We start from the raw sequence: 24,057 nt of genomic DNA on the forward strand, positions 1-24,057 counted from the left end.
TTGTTAGTCTATGTATTTGTTAAAAGGTATAGTGCCCTAGGATCGGGAGAGAGCTAATGTGGTACCAGTTCATCAAGGAGGAAACCGGCGGATTGCAGACCAAAGTTTCTGATCAGCATTATAGATAAACTATATAAAAAGATCATAAAAGATAGATGGGTTTAGATATCTAGAAAAGATGGGCATACTGTAGTCAACCAATTTGGCTTCAAAAAGAGATCATATGTTTCAAATTCACTAAACACATCGACCGCCCCTAAGTAGAAGCTTAATTAAGAGTGATCAGCAACTTCCATGAACGGAGATAATCCCCAATTACAGATGAATGATTCGTGACCCTGGCCATAAGTTTCTAAATATTAACCCATTCAACTCCGATGACAAGATGTCTTGTCATTTGGTCAAATAAACAAAAAATCATAAAACACCAAAATGTTTGATCAAACACCAGAAAAATATGACGTCGGTCCTCGCTTCGCTGCGAGCGAAGCGAGGATTGACGTCATATTTGTCTGGTGTTTGATCAAACATTTTGGTGTTTAATGATTTTTTTGTTTTATTTGACCAAATGACAAGACATCTTGTCATCGGAGTTGAATGGGTTAAAGAAGAGCAAATGATCTAATATCACAAATATTCGAGAGATGATTACATATGATTTACTTTGAACCAGGAATTGTCTCTCCAACTAATTGAAGGTACTTGTCTCTAACCATCAATGGTTAAACAACATTTAACATAATGCCATTTTAGTTAACATAACTTAACATTCAGGGCTAGAGTGGCATCATGCTCTCGGTAAAACCTGACGTCTAAAGTCGCTCGATTTTGGAAGAAGCCCAACGTGGAATGGGACCGAGAGGGAACGAGCACATTAGTCACGCAAAAATAAAATCATCTTACAGAAGGTAACTAAAATGTTCTTTCGATTGTTGGAATGAATAACAATACCAAGGTCATAAAAAAAAGTTTGTGAAAGTCGCGCTCGCCATGAAATTACGCCCGACCAAATTATACATTTTTATTTTTTTCATTTTAAAAATATGTATTTGCCGCCTATTCAATTGGTGTGACGAAGTCCTGATGCTTTAAACGCAGCAGCAAACATAATAAATAATGATAAACCAAGAGTATTATTATACTTATCAATTGATTTTATTTTTCCATTAAATGACAGGTTTTTAGAAAGATATTACAGGTCTTAATTTATCAATTTAAATGGTGCTATTCATCTTATCCTTGGTATCTTAAAGGATCACTGCAGAAACCGACTTTGCTGGAATTCCATGGATCAAGGCAACTTTGAAATTCATGTTGTTTCTAATTTCTCTACATTATTTCACTAGTAATTCGCACGTCATCTTGAAATATAATATGTGTTAAACCTTGATTTTAGTCCTTGATCCTTGTAATCCCATGCACAATCATTTGGCAACTTCAGTTTACTTTTTGATTTTCTATTGCAAGGGTATTTCTGATGTGAATGCTAAGGAGCGTCATTAAATGATAAATCCTAGATTCTCATAAGAAAAATGAAAATAAAAAACTCCCTCCCGCCCACTTCTGAAAAGTTGAAAGAATGATCACCAACTGATTACATTTTTGTGTGACCTAATGATAAAGATAAGGGTAATAATGATAATAATAATGACAAAAATGATGATGAAAATCATGAAAATAATGATGAAAATGATGATGAAAATGATTATAAAAATGATAATGATGAAAATAGTGATGATGAAAATTTTGATGATAGACATGATGATAATAATGATGACGAAAATGATGATGAAAATTATGTTGAAAGTGATGATGATGATGAACATGAAGAAAATTATGATGAAAATTATAACGAAAATGATGAAAATGATGATGATGATGTTGATGATAGTATTAATGATTATAGATAGAGTGGCTATTGTGCCAAAACATCACATCACACCTCTCGATTACGTCACAGCTCAAAGCGACGTCATCATCCAATGATGATGTCATCAACTCATGATAATGTCAGCCACTCACGATGTCACCAGCCCATGATGTCACCAACTCACGATGTACACAATGACGTCACTGGTTCATGATGACGTCAGCAGCTCCGACTTCATCATTTGCCGATTGTGATGGCTTCAGTTGACGTCAGTGACCACAAAAAATGATTAAGCAACCTCGATATTTGGACTTTCCAGCCAGACCAGAATATTGGAAATCGTCGGCGAGCAACCCACCGCAAAGGAAGAGGTCGTGGGGGGACTGGGAGGAATAAACACACTATAAGAAAAATAAGCACAAATACACACGCACACACACACACACACACTAAACAGCCACACCCACGACACACACACACAACACACACCACACACACACAACACACAACACACACCACACACACACACACACACACACACACAACCGCGCACACATCACACACGCACACAACCAAAAACGCATACACACACATATACACAGAACAACAACTGTGTGTGTGTGTGTGTGTGTGTATATATTAAATTTAAAGTGTGTGTAAAGTGTGTGTATGCGTGCGCGTGTGTATGTGTGTGTGTGGTGTGTGATGTGTGGTGTGGTGTGTGTGTGTAGTGTGTGTGTTGTGGTGGTGTGTGTGTTGTTGTGTGTGTATTGGGCGTATGGCGTGTACCTTGTGTGTTTGTAATTCACTATGGTCCTTTGGATCACATGAGCTCAGAGCTCGTATGGCCTCGATCTATGGGTGATGCTCTGACCTTACACACTACACGACACACACACACACACACAACACACACACACACACACACACACAACATATCAACCACACACACACACACACAGAAACACACCACAAACAAGAGGACAACACGGAAAAAAAATTGAAAAAGGATAGTTAACTAGAAAAAACTTGAAAAGGAACAGTTTCCCACACAGAGCGATAAATACATGGAACAAATTAGACAACCGATAAACAGTATGTGCTTAACACGTATACAAGATTTTTTATTAAGATAAAACTTGATGCGGAGAGATACAACAGACGGGTCACCCGACGAGCATAGCTCCCCTCCCGTATATTACAACTAAGGTAAATTACAACTAGGTAAATACACACACACACACACACACACACACACACACACACGCACCGCACACACACCTCGTGGCGCTGGTAGAGTTCTCGCCTGTCCAAAACCTACGACGGTCCGGGTTTCGAACTCCCACCCCAGGGCTGAAATAATTTCAGTTCTCACCTTCGCTACGAAGTGTTACTATACAGCTCTTCGTGGGCGGGGAGTAGGGTGTGTGTGTGCGTGTAAGATCAAAGTATTACTCATAGCATCGGTCATATAAGCTCTGAGACTCATCATCCGAGAGGTTAATAACTGTCGATCACAGAGTGCCAACACGTGGTCCCAAGGCCGGATCTGTCGGAAATCCGTGAGACCTGTATGGTGTATGTGAGTTTAGTATGAAGGAGTGAAACAATGTAAATGATCCATCCATTGTTCGCGACAATAAACTTATTGTAAAACTTAGACTATGCATATCACTAATACAATTACTGTATTATATTATTCTCAGCGTACTCACTGTAAAAAACTTAGACTAGCAACATTACTCATATACATTACTGTACTCGTAATTCACTGCTATTTCAATAAACCTATTATTATTGTTATTTGATAATTGTTATTGTTACTAATTGTTTACTCAATCTTATCATTACTCCAATGGCACATCAATATAAATGTGATGTTTGAAACTGAAATCAAAGAATGCATGTATGGCTGATGCTCAAGTAATTTCGACCATAAATAATTTAAAGAAGTAAAATTCACCTAAGCAGGCGCTTGGCCGCCGGTTATTCAAAATGACACAACCCTGGAAGTGTACAAAGGCTTTTCCTCGTGTAGGCAGTTGTAATGATATTGAGTTTTGAAGGATGAAGCAGCCTTCACAAGCTAATGTGTGTGTACAGCTTTGCAAGATAAACAGTCAAATGCAGTGAAATTTTATACAAACAGTCTTATAAAAATTACTCTAATCAATGTAAAATCTGCTTAAGATGTAGACTTGATTTATCAGAACACTAAAACCCACTAGTGCTCATAACGAGTCATCGCAACATTGTAAATAATGAACAACCAAAAAGCATACTACACAACTGCGAAAAAAGTCAGAAAATCTCGAGTCTAAACTAATTAGCATAAAAGTTATATTGAGATAAATAAATGCTACCTACATATGAACCTTCCCATTTTCAGTCGCATGTACTGTATTTGCCCGTGTCTCTGTCTGTGTTGTTTCGTACTCACTGTAACAATCGTTAGGAGCTTCTTCGATGTAGGCGGATGGAAAAATGACTTCATGATGTCTTTAGTGGGCCCTACAACGGCACTCAGAACGAAAACAAAAACTTAATCCACAAGTTCCTGTCCAAAATTCTTATATAATCTGAAATTGGCCATGAACAACCAAGCCCCAGAATTTCAAACACACACACACATCCAAAGGTGACTACAAATCAAATAACGCCGAAGCTCCACTTAGAAAGTCCGTTATACTCACAGACAGTAGGATGTTTCTTATTCGCTGCTAAAGCCAAACGATCAACTTAACTTGATTTTAAATATTTGGATCATGATGTTTTTCTATTCGCTCTGGGCTTGAGTACCTAATTTTGCCCCGGCCTCACACACAGCAAACTAGGGACCAGAAATCAGTTGCCATTTGTGCTAACGATTGGAGAGAGGACATTGTTTGCTGGTTTCCTGAAGGGCTTCAATTATAATTACTATCGAAAATGAAACCCAGCTTGAATATTCTATTCTGGCCAGTGTCCGGGACGATTTTATTTGAACGAAAGATAATGTCATCGTTATGTCATCGTACGTCATCGATGTCATCGTGTTAGTCATCGTCGTCAATCGATGTCATCGTCATCGTCGTTGTCGGTGGTATGTTGTGTGCGTGTGTGTGTGTGTGTGTGTGTGTGTGTGTGTGTGCGTGTGTGTGTGCGTGATTTCACCAAGGTTTTCTTGTGATCACGTGGTTTGGGACTCGTGATCGACAAGCCTATTTCATGATAATGACCGATCTGGGGTAATGTTGTGACCTTACACGCACAACATCACACACCTAACTCCCTGCCCACGAGAGTTGGAGTAACGACTCGCAAGCACAGCGCAGATACTAAAATTATTTTAGCCGCCTATAGCTGGGCAGGGATTTCCAACCGCGGACCGCTGTAAATGGTGGCCAGGAATTCTACCATCTGCCGCCCATCGAGTCGTGTGTGTGTGTGTGTGTGTGTGTGTGTGTGTGTGTATTTTTACCTAGATTGTAATTTACCTAGCTTGTATTATACGGGAAGGGGAGCTATGCTCGTCGGGGTCCCCGTCTTCATATCTCATTTTATCTAAACTAATTTTTTAAAATTCATGTATTGTTTTTTTGCACACCACGCACTTTCTCATCTAACTTGTTCCAACTGGCTATTACTCTGTGAGGAAAGCTGGTTTCTTGTTTCAAATCTCTTCTATAGCTGTCTTTTTTTATTTTTCTTTCCGTGTCCTCTTGTATTTCTGTCATCCATTTTTTAATCAGATTCTCTCTATCAGTAATTTCTAATGCCTTTCATGAATTCTGGTAAATAGCTATCAAAATCTACCTCTCTCTCTTCTTTGCTCTAGTGTCTGTAGTTTAAAGTTTTTGGTAGTCTCTCCTTCATAATGATAGTTTTTGAGAGTGTTGGTGCCAGTTTTGTGATTGCTCTTGGTATTCTTTCAAGTTTTTTTATACAATTTTTTTGTAACTCATGGTGACCATATCGTTGCAGCATATTCTAATCTTGGTCTTATCAGGGTGATGTAGGATTTTCCTCATTCCTCACCATTTCTTCATCCAGGTATGGTAAATGCCACACTTGATTTGTTTCTTTATTAAATTATAAGTTTTCTTCTTTCACCAAAAATCTTATTTGATATGTTTCTCAGGTGACATATTATTCATAACAATGACTCCTCAGGTCCTTCTCATTTTCTACTTTTTTTTATTCCTTCTTCTCCCAAATTATATGATTCCTGTTATTCTATTTTTGCATTTTTCCAAATTCCATATACTACACTTTTTTGTATTGAACTCCATCTCCCCACTTCCTACTCCATTCTTGTACCTTTATTTAGATCCCTTCGTGTAGTGATTCCACAAATCTTCTTCAGTTTTCACATCTTTTCAGTAGTTTTGCATCATCTGCATCATATAGCTTATTCAATTCCTTCATCCATATCATTAATATAATAATAGCAAACATTATTGGGGCCAGAACTGTTTCCCCTGGCGGGACAACCACCGCTTATTACTTCATTCCATTTTGAGTGCTGATCTCTTATCACTACTCTCATTTTTCTTTCTTGCAAAAAGTCCTTCCATCCAAATTTAGCAATTTACCCCTTGTATTCCTCCTTCATAATTCTAAAATTTCTTAAGCAACTTCTTATGTGGTACTTTGTCAAAAGCTTATTTTTTAGGTCTAGAAATGCACAATCAGTCCCATCCCATCTCTTTCTTGTATTATATCTATTAGCCTTGAATAGAAAACATATTAAATTGGTGACGCCATGATTACCGTCCTTGTCCTGAAATCCAAATTGCCATTGGATTTAGGTACGTTTGTTTTTTCCAAGTATTTTACCTCCATCTACTTTTAGATAATTCTTTCACAAATTTTTGCTATTGTACTTGTTAGAGAGACTGGTCCTATAGTTGGTAGGTTCTTCTTTATTTCCTCCTTTAATATATATTGTACTATATTATTGGCTTTTTTCCAATCTTCTGGAACTTTTCCTTCTTTTAAGGAACTGCTTATATATGCTCAATGTATTATTTGTCTGCCAGTTCCATTCCTGCATTCTTTCAGAAATCCAGTTTGCTTATTTCATCTGGCCCATCGCAATTTTCCTGACATCAAAATTACCCAAGTGTGTCAATATTACATTCCTTTGTTACTTTCTATTTCTTCCATAGGGGGGACATTTTTCTTTCCACTCAATCTCTTCAGGTTGTATTATTTTTCCCTTGTAAAGCACTGATTTAAAATGTTTGTTCATAATTTCTGCCATTTTCCATTTCCCTCAGTGTATTCAACTCCTCCTTGTCTCAATTTCCTCCCAAGTCTTTTGTTTGTTTTTTCAGTTTATATTGTTTACAAAATCTGTAGAATAGTTATTGTGTTGATCTTTACACTTTTCTATAACCATCTTTTTCATATTTTCTTTTTTTCTCTCTGCAACTTTTAGTACAATATTCAATTCTATAACCAGTATATATTTTCCATTTTTCAGGTCTTCTGTCTTTTTTCCATCTGGTTACCCAGGCCTTTTGGTCTCTTTTGTCTTTTAACTCCCTACAACTTTTTGTTGTACTAGCATTTTACATATTCTTTTTTTCTTGTTTTTGGTCTTGGGACATACTTTTCCACTCCTTTTTTGTAAATTTTTTGTCAAAATATTTCCATTTCTCTTCCACTGATGTTTCTTCTTTGTATAATTTCCTCTCCCAGTTTTTTTCTTGTTGGAAGAATTCTCTTATTTTATCAAAGTTTGGTTTTTTTTTTCATACATCATTCTTCCTTTTTCCTATATTGTTTCATTTCTTTTCATATATTTTTCTTGATTAAGTTCACAGTATCAATCAATATGTGGTCACTTTTCCCTATTGGTGTTTTTATATTCAATCTTGTCCACTATTCTAGGTTCAGATTGTAATTCATTAAGTCTAGCCTCGATGGTTTCTTTCTTCATATTCTATAACCTATTGTTCTCTTGGTATCCATTGTGTCATTGAATGGTCAAGTAAATCATCTCAAGTAGAGCATTTCCCCATGAGTCATCAACCACTCTTTACTGTCATTTCTTTTCTTCCCAGCAAGATTTCTTTGCAATTAAAGTCGCCCCATCATAACTAATTTCCTTCCTCCCGTCTTCCATTATTTTTAGTTAATGCTACTCTTTGTGTCCCTCTAGCATACTTTTATAATTCACTCCTCCTCCCATGAGGCTAGTTTTCGGAGGCAACCATAATTGATCCACAAATTTTCTGCTCTTCTTATCTCTGGTCTTCGCACTTCTAATCATAATCATCTTCTACTGTATTCCTTTCCATATATGACACATTTCACAGTTTTAATATCTCCTTCTTAGTCCCAGGAACATAACCTCTACCCCCTTGCTTTTTCTCTCTGTTTCTAATCCATATAATTGGTATGCATCATGTCCTAAACAACTGTTGGGTGGTAGTGGGCTTTTTTAATTTTGTTTCTTTCTACAAATTCCCATTATGTCCGGTATCTTTTTCTTTCAAATAAATCATTCCAGCTTCATTCAATCGCTGTTATTAATTGACCATTCTAATATTTGTGGGTAAGGACACTCTTAGTATTTCTGCCACTTCCATTGTGTTCACTGTTTCCCGCCTTGATGTTTTTCTTTTGTATGTCGAACTTCCTTATTTTCATGTTCACTACTCTCCAATAGAAATCTCTCTTTCTCTGACTTCCGTTCTGTTCTCCGTTTTTTTGTCTTAGCTTCCAGTCTTTTCTGTCTTTTCTTCCTCTCCTTTCCTCTTTATTTCATTTTCTCTTTTTATCCAAATCTTTTTGTGTTGTTCACTTTGTTTGCTAGTTTCCCTGTTTTGGATAAGAATATTCTCTGCCGTTGTTTGTGACTTGAATTTAATCTATAATTTGTCCTGGTCTTGTCTGTGCTATACTTTCCGAGTCTAAATTTCCTCTTTCCGTGATTAGTGTTTCATAATTCCTTGGTTCATCTTCCCTGAACTGATTTCTAGTAATTGGCTTACTTTTTCATTTTCCCTCTTTGGATTTCTTGTGGTTCTATCCTGTATTTTGTGTTTTCTCTTCCATTCCTAATATAATTATAACATTTCTTCTTGTCTGCTAAATCCCTTACTATATTTTCTCCTTTTTGTCTCATCACTTTAATAACTGAGTTCCTTCAGAATGTTCTTTCAATTGCTGTTTTGACGTATGTCAGTGGAATGAAAATCTTATTTCCTTCTTGGGTTTTGCTTCCCAATTTTTTACTTTCCCTTAGCTTATTGTTTCTCTGTTTTCTTTACTATTCCTTCTTCAATTCCTCATTCTCCCCCCTTTACCGTCTCTTAACTGTCTTTTTTAGTTCTTCTATTTCATCAGTTAAGTTTTTATTCGCCTTTTCCAGTATTCTTCCAATCTTTCAACCCTTTTTAAAATGGTGTTCATATGACTCTAACCACAACTCTCCAAGTCCTCGATCACCTTATTCAACCTTCTTCTCTAGTCTTGTCAGTCGGGGGGGGGTTTGTTGTCCCCCCCACTCTCTTTTAAATCCCTTGAAAATATCCTCATCATCATTACTTTCTGCTATATTGCTCCTATCTATACCTCTAATCTTTCACATTCCTATTAGACATTGTTATCATCCAAACTCGTCTTGGGGTCGTTTTGTCTACCTTAACGGCGGCCCGTTTCCCAAGGGGCCCCCCCCCCCCCCACCCAAATTTTTATTTTTCCTCCACCTCCTCATTACCTCTTCCATTTCCTCTCAAGCAATCCCTCCCCCTCTGGGGGGGGGGAGGGGGAGGGACCCCTCTTTTCCCTTACATTCCCACTACCACCACGAGCAATTTCCCCCCCCCCGCCTGCAAATACAAAAAGGCACTTCTCCTTTTGCGTTGGTATCCACAATCTGCACCTTTTCTTCAGAGCGTTCCTCAAGCCGTCCGTTTCGTTGAAAGTGTGTGTGTGTGTGTGTGTGTGTGTGTGATTACATCAATGGTCTTGGATCACGCGTTAGACCCGTGATCGACAGCTATTTCACTCCACGGAAGAGAGCTCAAGAGCTTATATATAAACCGATGTATAGGGTAATGCTGTAACTTTAACTCGCATACACACACAACAACTCCCCAACCACAATGAAAAGTTGGAGTGATAACTCGCAGGGCAGCGATAATGAAATTAATTTCAGTACTGGGGCGGGATTTCGAACCCAGACCGAGTAGTGTATGCGTGTGTGTGTGTCTTTGTGTGTGTTTATTAGTGTATATGTGTTGTCTGTATGTAAAGGACCACAGGCAATTAACTCGTAGATCGAGGCGAGAAATACAAAAATCTATGTGCTCACCCAGGAAAGTATACAGACCAATATGGATCACATTCCCCTGAAATGTAGCGAAAGGTCCGCTTCTATCTATGGCCAACACTCTTGCTGATAGTGCTTGTTCCTGTGACCAACTTTATTCTGTGAACAAAATACTCCTAGGCTCCTTTCTCTTATAGCATCTTGTAACTCGTTTCTTATTGAATAACTCTTTGTTCGTTGCTTTTGTAATTTTTGTCAATTTCCCAATACATTTGCGAGTTTTTGTTTATATGTTTTTTTTTTTTTCATCTTGGCTCCATAAATTTTTTTTTTTTTTTTTGTCAATTTGCACTTTTTTCATTTCCTATTTCTTTTCTCATGATCATTGCATTATCATCTACAAACATAGTTCTACGTTCGTGTCCTTACATCTTCTCATTTGTAAATAAAAGAACCTAGTGGGTCGCCCGTACTAGCTCCATCCATTCCTAGACATATTTTATTTTTTTACTAACAGGTACTCATAAATTGCTCTTTCCAGGAAATAACTTGCCCATTATCCAGGAGGCTTCCTTTAAATTCTTCAACATACTTCAATTACCATATTGGTAATCCTTTTAGAAAACTTTATCAAGGGCTATCTCCAGACATAGATGTAATACCCACACCAATGGAAGATTAAAACCCAAGTGATATGTATAATAATACTCTTGGTTTTATCATTATCTATTATCGTTTGCTGCTGCATTTTAAAAGCACCAGGACTGTTCGTCACACCAACCGTATTAGGCGACAAATACATAATTTTTCAAATGAAAAAATAAAAGTAAAATAAAATAAAATAAAAAGATAAATAATTTGGGCGGGCGTATTTCTATAGGCGGGGGCAAAACGACATTCACAAACTATTTTTTATGGCCTTAGTATTGTATATTCATTCCAGCAATCGAAAAAAAAAAAAATTATTTACCGTGTTGTAAGATGATTTTATTTTTGCGTGACTAATTATGCCTCGTTTGTCCCAATCTCGGTCTCGTATACACACTAGTGGCTTCCTTCCAAAATCGAGCGACTTTAGACGTCAGGTTTTACTGAGGAGCATGGATGCCACTAGCCCCCTAGAATGTTAGATTTTATTGTTAATAACTAAAATGGCATTAATGTTAAATTTTGTTTTTTTTTTTTTAAAAACTCCATATTCAATTAGTTGGAGAGGAACAAGTCCTCACAAAGTAAGCCATATGTAATCATCTTCTCGTAATATTTGTGATATTATGATCATTTACTCTCTTTAATATTTAGGAACTTATGGGTCCAGATTGACAGAATCATTCATTTATATAATTGCGGATTAATCTCCGTTCATTAAAGAATGCTGGATCACTCTTAACTTTCTAGTAATCCTTTTCGTTCTCGCTATTCTCTTTGAAATGATAGTCTTTATGACATCCACATCAATGACTGAGGAGCTGGGTTTATCACTGACGAAATATTAACACCGAGTGCAACACCTTGAAGACTCCCCAAGCCTCTTTTGTCCAGTAGAATCGACTGTCTTCTGCCAATGTTGATGAATAATTATGAAAAAAACCTGCCGCGTATCATCTTGTGTGTCCCATCTAGAACCCCTGACACTTTGCTAACAAGAGGGGGGGAAGGAAATGACTAAGATCCCAATCTGAACACGAGTAACGAATGGGTTTTATAATCTGTTTGGTTAACCCATTCAACTCCGATGACAAGATGTCCTTGTCATTTGGGTCAAATAAAACAAAAAATACATAAAACAGCCCACCAAAATGTTTTGATCAAACACCCAGAAAATATGATGACGTCCAATCCCTCGCTTCGCTGCGAGCGAAGCGAGGATTGACGTCATAATTTTTCTGGTGTTTTGATCAAACATATTTGGATGTTTTATGATTTTTTGTTTTATTTGACCAAATGACAAGACATCTTGATCATCTAGTTGAATGGGTTAAAAGCACTGGACAATGTAGGATTTATCCAAGGAGAGACGTACAGGATGCTCTAACCAAGAAAAAAAAAAAGTCATACATCGGTTAAGTGTCAGTATTCAAGGGTGACAAACGTTTAACTTCAAAGAAGTTAAATTGACTAAATAAATTGTTTGTATGGGCTTCATACGCAAGGAGAAGTACATCTAAAGTTAGGTTGGTACAAACTAGAGAACCCGCCGTCAAGGCAGGAAGTAATACGACTTTAGTATTTGGTCCTAATTTGTGCATCTTGTGAATACCCATTGTATGTAATATACATACAACAAAATTGTACATACATATAAACACACATATATCTATATCATATACTCAGCCAATTAACCCGCGCGTTGAGCTGCGAGTTCGTGAATAATACCCTAACCTAACCATACCATACCTAACTTTAACTCCCTTAACCCTAACTAAAAATATTTTTTAAATGAAAATATATGCTTTAAACACTTGACCCCCTGCCCCACATGTGCGCCCCCCAACCCGAAGGTTGAGAAACCCCCTAGTTAGAAAATACATGCATACACAAACACAAGAGAAGAATAAACATGTGCACATTCTTTTGCGTGCGCGTGTGTGTGTGTGTGTGGTGTGTGTGGATTGACAAAAAAATGCCTACAGCTAAAAGGTGAAGAAATGATATCTACTTTTATTTATCTTCAGAATATATATCGGTTATAGAGGTTTAATTTGGAAAAAACCTAGGAAGAGTTTGTAAAATAAAGAATTTTCCTTCCGCCGCACTAAAATTAAATGAAAATAAGCAATATTTCAAACAATTTTGGTAAAATTAATACAATCATTTTACATTTGCAAATACTATTTTATTACAAAAGCTATCATGATATTGTGTGCAACATAATTTTCACACAATATAGATAATATATATGAACACGTACAAAGGTTTTTGGTTTAATACATATGGGATTCTTATGCTACAAAAATAATAACTTAAGGAAGGACTAACAGATAGTGGCGTGTTCCCCGTATCAACCAATAAACCACCTAAACTTGTAACCCCATAACCCTAACCAAAATATTTTTTTCTAATTAAATATAGCTATAAATACTCCCCCTCTCAGGTTTGCGCCCCCCCCCCCCCCCCTTAGTTTCCCGAAATTGGAAAACCCTACGTTTGGAAAATACATGCATACAGAAACTCAAATATCATAGTGTACACATTCATTTTGTGTGCGTGTGTATGTGCATGTGTAATTTGTGTGTGTGCGTGGATTGACAATAAATGTCCTATAGCTGAAAGGTGAAGCAAATATATCCAGCTTTATTTATCTTCAGAATATGTTATAGTTTTATAGGGGTTTATCTGCAAAAACGGTAGGAATTTGTGAATGAACTATTTCCGCGCCCGCACAAAAATTAAATGAAAAATAACCAATATTTCAACATTTGGTAAAATTCCTACAATCATTTTCCATAAACATGCTTTCTTCTTACAAAAGCTATCACATGGTTTTATGGCAACATTAATTTCACAAGACCAATATAAATAATATTTATGGAATACATACAAATTGGCCTTGTTTAACTCATATTAATTTCTTAAGTCACAAAAAATACTACGTGAAATCAGGGATACTAACATAAAGCCTCCTAACTATTAAAACCCCTTCAACGCCTAACCAATTTTTTTTTTTTCGAAATGAAATATTAGTTATCTAAATACCTGAAGTGATAGGGTATCCAAAATATGAATGGTTTATGGTGTGGTCTGTCATCTAAAACCCTAGAAGGAGTTCGTGTAACAAGCAAACAAATAAACAATCAGCAGACAGACAGAGGTTACTACTTTATTATAATAAGATGTATACGTAATATATATATATATATAAATACTATATATATATGATATAGAAATATGTATATATACATATAGACATATATAAATATATATATATAAACTATATATATATATATATATATATATATACACCCAACAGAAACACACACACACAACACACACACACACACACACACACACACATCACACAACAACACCACACACACACATATATAAATTATAGCTATATATATATGTATATATAAATGTATTATATATAAATATAATATATAAATATATGTGTGTGCGTGTTGGTGTGTGTGTGTGTGTGTTGTGTGTGTGTGTGTGTGTGTGTGTGTGTGTGTGTGAGTGGAAGGAGTGGTGAGCTAAACACAGAGAACAGTCGGAGTTTTATTCACTGAACGTTTTCGTGCCATTACCAGGGACATTCTCAAAGTACAATAACAATCTCAGAAAATGAACAGCTTTATATACTCCATCCTTGCCATGGTTCCTCTCCCTACCATCTATCTCCAACACAATCATCCGTTTCTCCAATACTTATTAGACCTTTGTGGAGGCACCCTCTGTTCTGTTCTGTTCCAATCTGGAAGATGACCACATTGGTTCATTTTAGAACCAATGTGGTTTATCTTCCAAATTGGAACAGGATAGAGGAGCTTCCCACAAAGTTCTAGGGGAAAAGAAAAATGAAAATAGTGGAGGTAGCTTACATCAGTTCCCATCCTTGCAACCAACCATAGGGATGGCTTTATAAAAATTAAACAGGAGCAGCAAGCACTTTAAACCATCAGGGAGGTCAAGCAGGACAAGACGATTGGAGAACGAAGGGAAGAAGTGGCATGGTCGGAGCCACCTAAGAATGTATTGAGAGCGGATGAGTATATGGAGGTGGATGGAGGGAGAGTGAACATGGCAAGGATGGAGTATATAAGCTTTATTCATTTGTCTGAGATTTGTATGTACTCCAGAGGATGTCCTGAGTAAGGGCAAAAAGCGAGCGAATAAAACTGCAAACTGTTTCTGTGTTTAGCCTCACCGCCCTTCCACTCATATTTGTCTTCCGAACTTCAACATACATACAATTAATAATAAGATATATATATATATATAAATAATACTATATATAATATATATATATATCTATGTATATATATATTATATATACACAATCAATATTTTCCGACAGTTCAAGGACAATGCTTTAACCGACTGAGCTACATGGAGCTTGAAAAAAAAACCCTCTAATTTCTTTCTACTTGGGGTCAAAAGCTCCAGTAGCTTAGGTCGGTAAATCCATTGAGTCTATCGCCAAATAAGACCTTGGTTCACGAGGCCCAAGCTGACTTGTCGGGAAAATACTGATAATGATATGCGCCCCGCCAATTGGCGATTAATTTCAGGAATGTTTACTTATACATACATACATAATATATATATATATAAAATATAATATATATTCTATATATATATATATAAATTCCATATATATATATATACATATATACATATATAATACACACACACCACACACACACACACAAAACACACACGAAACACACACACACGACACCACACCACACACACACACATAAGCTACACGCACAAATATATATATATGATATATATATATATATATATATATATATATATATATATATCATAAATCACGGAAAGTTTGACTTGTTCAACCTGTATATGAAATCCATCGCCTGCGGGGACACTATCGACCATGTCTCTTCTGGAAATCAGTGACATGACAAGATTAATTATGGAGTCAGGTATTTTCCTTCGACATATGTTATGAAATTCTTTATATAATGACAATACAATCATCAGCATGAGAGATAAAATTCTGTGTGTGAGTGCGTTGTGTGTGTACGCGTGTTACGCGTGTACGCACACCATTATTCAAACGCATGCATAACGTTCCTTATACTATTCTTGTATAATATATCTTTAGAAAATAGCCAGTAAATATCTTATGAATAGTCCGTAATCTTCGTTATATAAAGGATGAAGTTGTTGAATGGAAATTGATATTTGCCCTTTATTTTGTACTGATTTCAGTGTAAGCGAAAAATATGGTGTTTATGGAAATGGTCGACTTTTTTTTATGAAAGCACATATTTTTGACCACCCGAGATCACGTGTGCTTAGGAATCCCACGTTTGTTTTTATCCTTCGAAGTCTAGGCCCATTAACTTTTTACTAAACCCAAGATGGTCGAGCGGGAAAATGGAAGAACACTAAGAATACTTAAGAAAAACGAAGGAACACTTTTTAGGTCCTGGAGAAATGAATCTGAAGATGAATTTTTTCTCTTCTTTTTCGTGGAAGGAGTGAGTGAGTTTCTACCAATGATTCTTACACTCGTTCTTTTTGGTTCTGAGTGTGAATCCGAGGATTGTGGGTCTTTCTGAAGGTTTAAAGAAGATCAATGTTGTCGGCCAGAATAAATGTACAGTACAATTGACAACATTCACATTTACTTCACAGATCAGATTCACTGTCCTTTTGGATGGACAGATGAACTCTACAGCATTCAGGCCATCATCGACAACTTTCAAAGCGTTTCTGTCCAGGCTTGCGTTTACTTTTTTTCCCATGGTGATAAGAATTTTCCTTGTTTCGTTGTGGGAGGTTGCAATCATTTTCCCTTTTGTTTGATTGTATCCTTACAATCAATTTACTTAATTTACACAACATAAAAAAGATTTACATTTTTTTTTAATTGTTACAACTTTTTAACTAAATATAAATAACAAAATTTTCAGCATATTTCCAAAAATGTATGTTTTTTGTAATCATTGACCGTTATAGTAATACATCGTCTTTCACTGTTATCATATTTTTGGAATTGTTATATGTTCCGCTGTTAAATGCATACCTAATTTTCTCCCTCAGATCAATTACTAAGTTCTGTTTTATTTTTCAGGATGGGTACCAAGATGATGTAAAATTTTCCAGATATAATTTTGCTTTGTGTCTGGGTATTTATATGGGAAAAAGCAAGTATTAATTATAAAAGATCGTGAAAGGTGCCATATTAATGATTAATTTACAGATGCTATTTCGGAATATCCATGGGTGGACCAGGACTAAACCATGGACACCTCGTGTGATATGTGGAAGCTGTTTGATCTACTCGAGAAGGATAGTTAAGAGGTACACGGAAAGGGTAAATGCCTTTTCGCAATTCCCCAGGAGTATTGAGAGAGCCGAAAGAACCATTACAATGGTCTGTAACTTTTGTATCATTGATGTGGACAAAGTATAGAAAAGTAAACGGAAGACAGTCTCTTCAGTAATACCAGATATACGATCATCTAGAGCACCTGTCCCCACATGGGGGGAAAATGACAGCTTTTTCCACCACCAACCACCAACCACCCCGAACCTACCACCTACGCACCAACCACCACCACCGACCACTCCATCCACCGGATCACCATCACCCATTACCATCCACCATCAACCATCACCACCCACCACAACACCATCACCATCACCATCACCAACCACCACCAGAAAATGTAAGTATCATACTCACCAAAATTATTAACTTTTCAACTCAACTTGAACATTAAGTATTTAACATGCATTCATTTTCCCTAAAGATGTATGAAATGTTAATGTTTTTCAATTCTTTGTTGAAGTTGCTGTTATGTAGTGGATTCGTTTTCAGATGTGCATATGCAATGTAATATTTTATACTTGAAGGACTCAACATGTAGCAACAGCCAAGAAACGACTTCGGAGTCCCACTTTCCAAATCAGAGTGAGGCTAGATGATTATAATCAGGGGATTTTATGTCTTACGTAAGTTCAGAGCTGAACTTCTTACATCAAGGCTGAAGGAATGGAATCTACCTAGGGGAGACTGTACGGACTGAGCTTGTGTACCGAAAAATATGAAGAAATTATGAAATTTATATATGATATTTAGTAATGATCTGTGTTACTGTAAATATGTGATTTTGGCATGTATTACTGAGAACTGCTTTGGACTCAAGGATGATCCTGTAAACAGACTGCAACGGCGGACTGTTCATCACAACTGGCGACTGCTCAACACAAGTCTCCAAAGCATGTGTTGCATTCACACAATGTAAATAGCATATACAACACTCTGCTTCTTGCACACTCCGTTACAGAAGAAAGAAAACTATTTATAGTGTCAAATAACTTCTTGACAAAATAAATTATGCTTGAATTCAAGTGGGATGCTTGTGGTGATTTCAAGATTCTTGCTTGGCTTGCAAGGGGGATTACAACACAGTAATTTTCATGTTTCCCTTTATTTATAGGAAAAGTAGAGCTGGTGATAATAATCATTACAATAAAATTCATTGGTCCCCCCACGACTTGAAACTGCAGCCAGGAATGTGAAATGTTATCAGACAGCTAGTGGAATTCCAGCATAAGTCTTAACACCGCTCTGTAAAGACGCAGAGGTGCGGGGTGATCTAATAGACGTGTGTTCAAGTGGATCAAATGTTTTAACAAGGGTGATGCAAACAAGGTTCATCATATTAAAACAACAGGGCAGGGCTCGGCAGTAATGGTTATAAACTGGACAAATTTAGATTTAAAAAGGAAATAGGCAAGAATTGTTTTATCTAATAGGGTGGTCGACGAATGGAATAAACTTAGAAACCATGTAGTAAGCACTGAAACTATCAGTTGTTTTTAATAAATGATTAGACAACTTTATGGATGGGGATGACAGGTGGTGATGGATACGGAGCTGCCCTAGTGAAGGCCTTATGGTCTCTTGCAACTACCATACATTCTTATGTTCTTGTGTACCCCTACTTCATATCAAAATAAGACTAGGATACTGAAATGATGAGAGATTATACAGTATATTGTCTATAGTCACTTTTAGTCCAGCAAAAGATGAAAGTAATGCACTCTAGAAAATCTTGATCATCAAAACACCTCTAACCATAAGAAAATATTTATCAAAGCATTTAATGTGCAGTGAATTGTATTTTTTTTTTCGTAAATAATATTGTATCTTCCTAAATACTTTATCATATAATGAAAAAGGTACCAAACGTTGTGAAATTATACTTACAATATAACGGAATGGATTGAAATCAACATACTGTCGTTGAGAAAAGTTGAGTATATAGCGAGAAAATATGAAATTAAGAATAAAAAAAAACGATGTATATGTCAAAACGAATGTGATTTTTAATTGTGGGCAAAAATACATCTAAGACCTTTGGAAAATACAAACAAAACATGTGTTACATTGTGTTACTTATTTTATACTCATTGATTGGTTTATTTATTCATATATTCATTTATTCATTTTATTATATATACTTATTCTATCCACTTTCACTACTTCAATTTCTTTATTTTGAATAGTATTTTTTAGAAATGGTTCCCAGTTTGCCTAAACTGAACCACTCTGACTCTGCGTATGGGAACAGAAAATTGGTGTGAATGGCGGTCCAAATTGATCCTCAATTTATAAGAATAATTGTGACCAGTAGCCGCCCATTGCCATAGGCAGACAGTATTCTATTGAATGAAGGGTCGGTGAGGGCCCAGGCACGGGCAAGACTGTAAGTCGTGACACAGCAGCGAGGGTGCACGGGAAAAACTCGTCTAATCCTCGCCCAGTCCCCATTAAATCACTATCACTGTCGCTGTCACTATCACCTGTCCCTAACTATTGTCACTGTCCACTGTCACAATCACCTGTCGCAGTCACTATCACTGAACTGTCGTTGTCACTATCACAGTCACTATCACTGTCACCAACACTGTCGTCTGTCACTATCACTGTCACTATCACCGTCACTATCACTGTCACTGTCACTGTCCGCTGTCACTATCACGTCCACAATCACTGTCATTGTCACTAATCGCTATCAAAATCTATCAGTGACGCTATTATTACTACCATATATCACAACTGTTACTATTACCCGCCACTAACTATTACTTTTTTTTCCAAACTATCTCCATCCTCGTGGAAGTGTTGGGTGAAAGCCAGTCAGGATGTGTCTCCCACAGACACAGTTGGATTCCAATTGACCCCTCTCCTCGCCAATGACTGTGGTCAACTACCCTTTTATATTTTGTATAATTTCACTTTCATGAAGCCTAATACAGAAGTTCATTTATCCTACTGTTCTACTACATTCTACTCAAATTCGAGGTTTTGTATATGTAGCTGATATTAAGAGGTGGGGACATGGTACCTTTTCAGGCATAGGAAGGCTGGTCCTAAGAGTGAGAATGACAGTCTACATCTCATCCCACTATTACAAATACTGCCTCTTTGTGGTTTGTTGTTTCTTTTCTGCCAGCACCTCTGCCAGACAAATCGTAGAATGCCTTTATCTTTTTGAACCATACCGCCTGAAGTCCGTAAAGGTTTGTTCGAGTGAAATGAGCCCTGGTCTACATTCTGTATACGTTCCTCTTACATCCTGATTTTCTCATTCTCGTTCCGAGAGTAGGACTGCTTCAGTAGTTAGGTTATTGTACCCGTGGAGGAGGGTTGGGAGGGGGGAATTGGGGGCGCCGTATGCCAAAGGTCAGTTGCTCCCGTATCCAAAAACCTCTTGCGCTGACATCCACTCGTGTTTCATCTGAGATGTTTTGGAAGTGCGGTGCCTGAATCTCTACCCTCCTAATGCGAGTAATATTGGTTCCATGGTCCCCCTCATCCTTGTATACCTCCCAAAGCATTTGTGGGCAGTGAGATCCCTTTTCGCCTTTCCAATGGCCATCCATACCTCAAGGCAATGGCATCCACTGACTTTCTCTTTTATATAGGTTGAATCCTTTTAACTCCAGATTGGTAGCACTGTCCAGTTGATTGGACTCCCCATCCTTCCTGAGCCCATTGCCGTTTTTCTTTTCACATTTGATTCAATAGCTGCTCTAAGGGTGCAAAGCTACTCCTTCTACCATCACTTTCCTTCCCTTTGATATGTTTCTTCTAATATTCTCTGATTTCATTCATGTTAGACTCCTGTTTTATCTTGTGACACGATGTTTGTTTTGTCAGGAAAGGACGTGAGTTTCAGGGAGTTTTGGGTGCTTGTATGTAGGCAAGGTTTAGCGCGTTTGAGATGCCTAACCCTCCCCATTCTTGGTTGAAGTTCTATTAGTTTTCTTTCCTGTGTTCGTTTGGTATTCGTGCCGTTGGCGATGGCTCGGAATTAGCTCACTTCTGATAGTTTCTTGCACGGAAGACATAATAATTCGGTGATGTTCGGTACCGTCCTTAAGATTTAATTCCTATTTGTGTTTGACACCCATATATGAATGCGGGCTTTGGCGCCCTGCAGTTCAGTCCTTTGAGAAGTTGGCTACTAGCCAAAATTTCTCCCCACCCCGTTTTTTTAACATTGGTCTTTGAAATATTGTTTTTTAAAGGATTCAGAACCGATCACTGCATCGGAGATGTCTTCCCCTTCTTTAGTTTCCTTCACTTTACGATCTTAAAAGAGATTTTTTGTCCTCGTCAAAGTAGTCTGGCCTCACTATGAGGACAGACCTATTTGTATTTGGGATATAACCCAAGTCCCCGGACCATTTGTCTCTGCACCAGATCCCACCATTTTCTTACATACGCTACTTTTCCCTTTCCCCTTACTACTACTACTAACTACTACTCACTACTAACTACTACTACTCCTACTACTACTACTACAACTACTACTACTACAAACACTACTACTACTACAAACCTCAACCACCACCAACCACCCCACACACGTGTATATATATATATATATATATATATAAAACTATATATATGAATATGTATAATATGTAAATGTATATGTATATATATACATATGTAAATATATATTGTAAATATATATGTCATAATATATATAATGTATATAATATATATATGTATATGTAAGTATGATATATATGTATACATATATATATATATGTATATATATTAGTAATATATATATGTATATATATATATGTATATATATATATGAATATAAAAATATGTATATATATATGTATTAATATATATATTATATATATGTATATATATATAAATATATATAATATGTATATATAATATTATATATATATGTAATATATATATATATATACTATATATATATACTATATATATATATTAAATGTACATATATATATATATATATATATATTATATATAATATATATGTAGATAAATATAATATATATGTATAAAATATATTGAAATGTTACATATATATATATATATATATATATATAAATATATATATATATTATATAAGTATATAAATATATATAATATATATGTATATATATATTAATATAGTACATATATATATATAAACTAATAAATATATATAAATATATTATATCTGTAAACTATATAAAATATATGTTGAGACTCTATAATATATATGTAAATATATATAATATATATGATATATCTATATATAAATATGTAATATATATACTATATATATATATATATATATATGTATATATACTATAAATATTTATGTAATATATATATATATATATGTATATATATATATATGTAATATATATAATATATATAATAAATATATATGTAAATATTATATAATATATATGTATATATATATATATAATATATATGTATAATATAAATAATATATAGTATATATATATAATATAATATATATGTATATATATATAATATATATTTATATAATATATATATAATATATTGAATATATAAAATATAATATATTGTATATAAAATATATATGTATATATACTAGAATATAATATATATGATATATATATATATATAATATATATATGTATATATATATATAATAATATATGTATATATATATTTAAATATATTATATGTATATCTAATATATCTGTATATATAATATATATGTAAATATAATATAATATGTATATATAATATATATGTATATATAATAAAATATGTGTCTATAATATAACTATGTGTAAATAATATATATGTGTATAAATTTATATATGGTGTATGATATATATATGTGTATATAAATATATATATAGTTGTATATATATCATATATATATGTATATAATAAAATATATATATATATAGTATATATATATATAAATATATATACCACACACCATCCTCCGAGGAACTGTGGTGAAAGCAGTCAGGAATCTGTCTACTATACTGACGGCTACTATTACTAACAGTACTAGTACTCTTCCACTACTAGCACTAATGCTGTGCTACTAGTACTACTACTACTACTAAAGCTACTACAACTAGTAGTACTACTACGAAGATGGAGATCGTTTAAAAAACTACTATTACTAATATTACTATTACTCACTACTACGGTTGGCTGTTAATAACTATTACGACTGCCTACTTCCTGCAACTTTATACTACTACTACTTTTACTGTCTGCTACGTCTACTACTGGCTACTTTTACTGCTACTGTCTGGTACTTCAACTACAATTCGAGAATTGATGTAAAAAATTGGCCATTGACATTCTTGTCCATAATTTATAACCAAAGAATTGGACTGGAGGGAGGACTTAATGACATTTCATTTTTGTATTTACCTACTCGTTGTACATTTGCATTTGTACATCATAATTTTTCGTGTTTTGGTTCTGGCAGTACATCATTTCTTTTTGTTCTCGTCCTCTGCTCTTTGGTCCATTGTGTTTTTGTATTTCTATATACTTGCATTCAAACACTCACTCACTTCTGTAGGATATTGACTTTGAAAAAAGTTCCCATAGCCGCCTTACCTAAGCCTCACTAACCCTCTTCGATCGGTGTTGTTGATTTACTGCCCTTTCTTGGCCTTCCTAGTGGTCTTTTCCCGGCACTCATTTCCCTTCAACACTTGTTTAGGTTTTCTTTTAATAAAAGGCCAAGAATAAGTATAGGTGTTTGGAATGGAATTCAAAGTTTTTCAAAACTTGTATTCGACTACCTAGGCTTATTTTTGGCCTTGTTGATTTAGCATCACTAGCCTCTATTCATAATAATAATAATGATAATAATAGTAATAATAATAATAATATGATAATATTTGATAATATTTGATAATATTT

The sequence above is a fragment of the Oratosquilla oratoria genome, chromosome 1 (assembly GCF_046742065.1).
Source record: "Oratosquilla oratoria isolate Oo_2021 chromosome 1, ASM4674206v1, whole genome shotgun sequence".
In the NCBI taxonomy this organism is placed as follows: Eukaryota; Metazoa; Arthropoda; class Malacostraca; order Stomatopoda; family Squillidae; genus Oratosquilla; species Oratosquilla oratoria.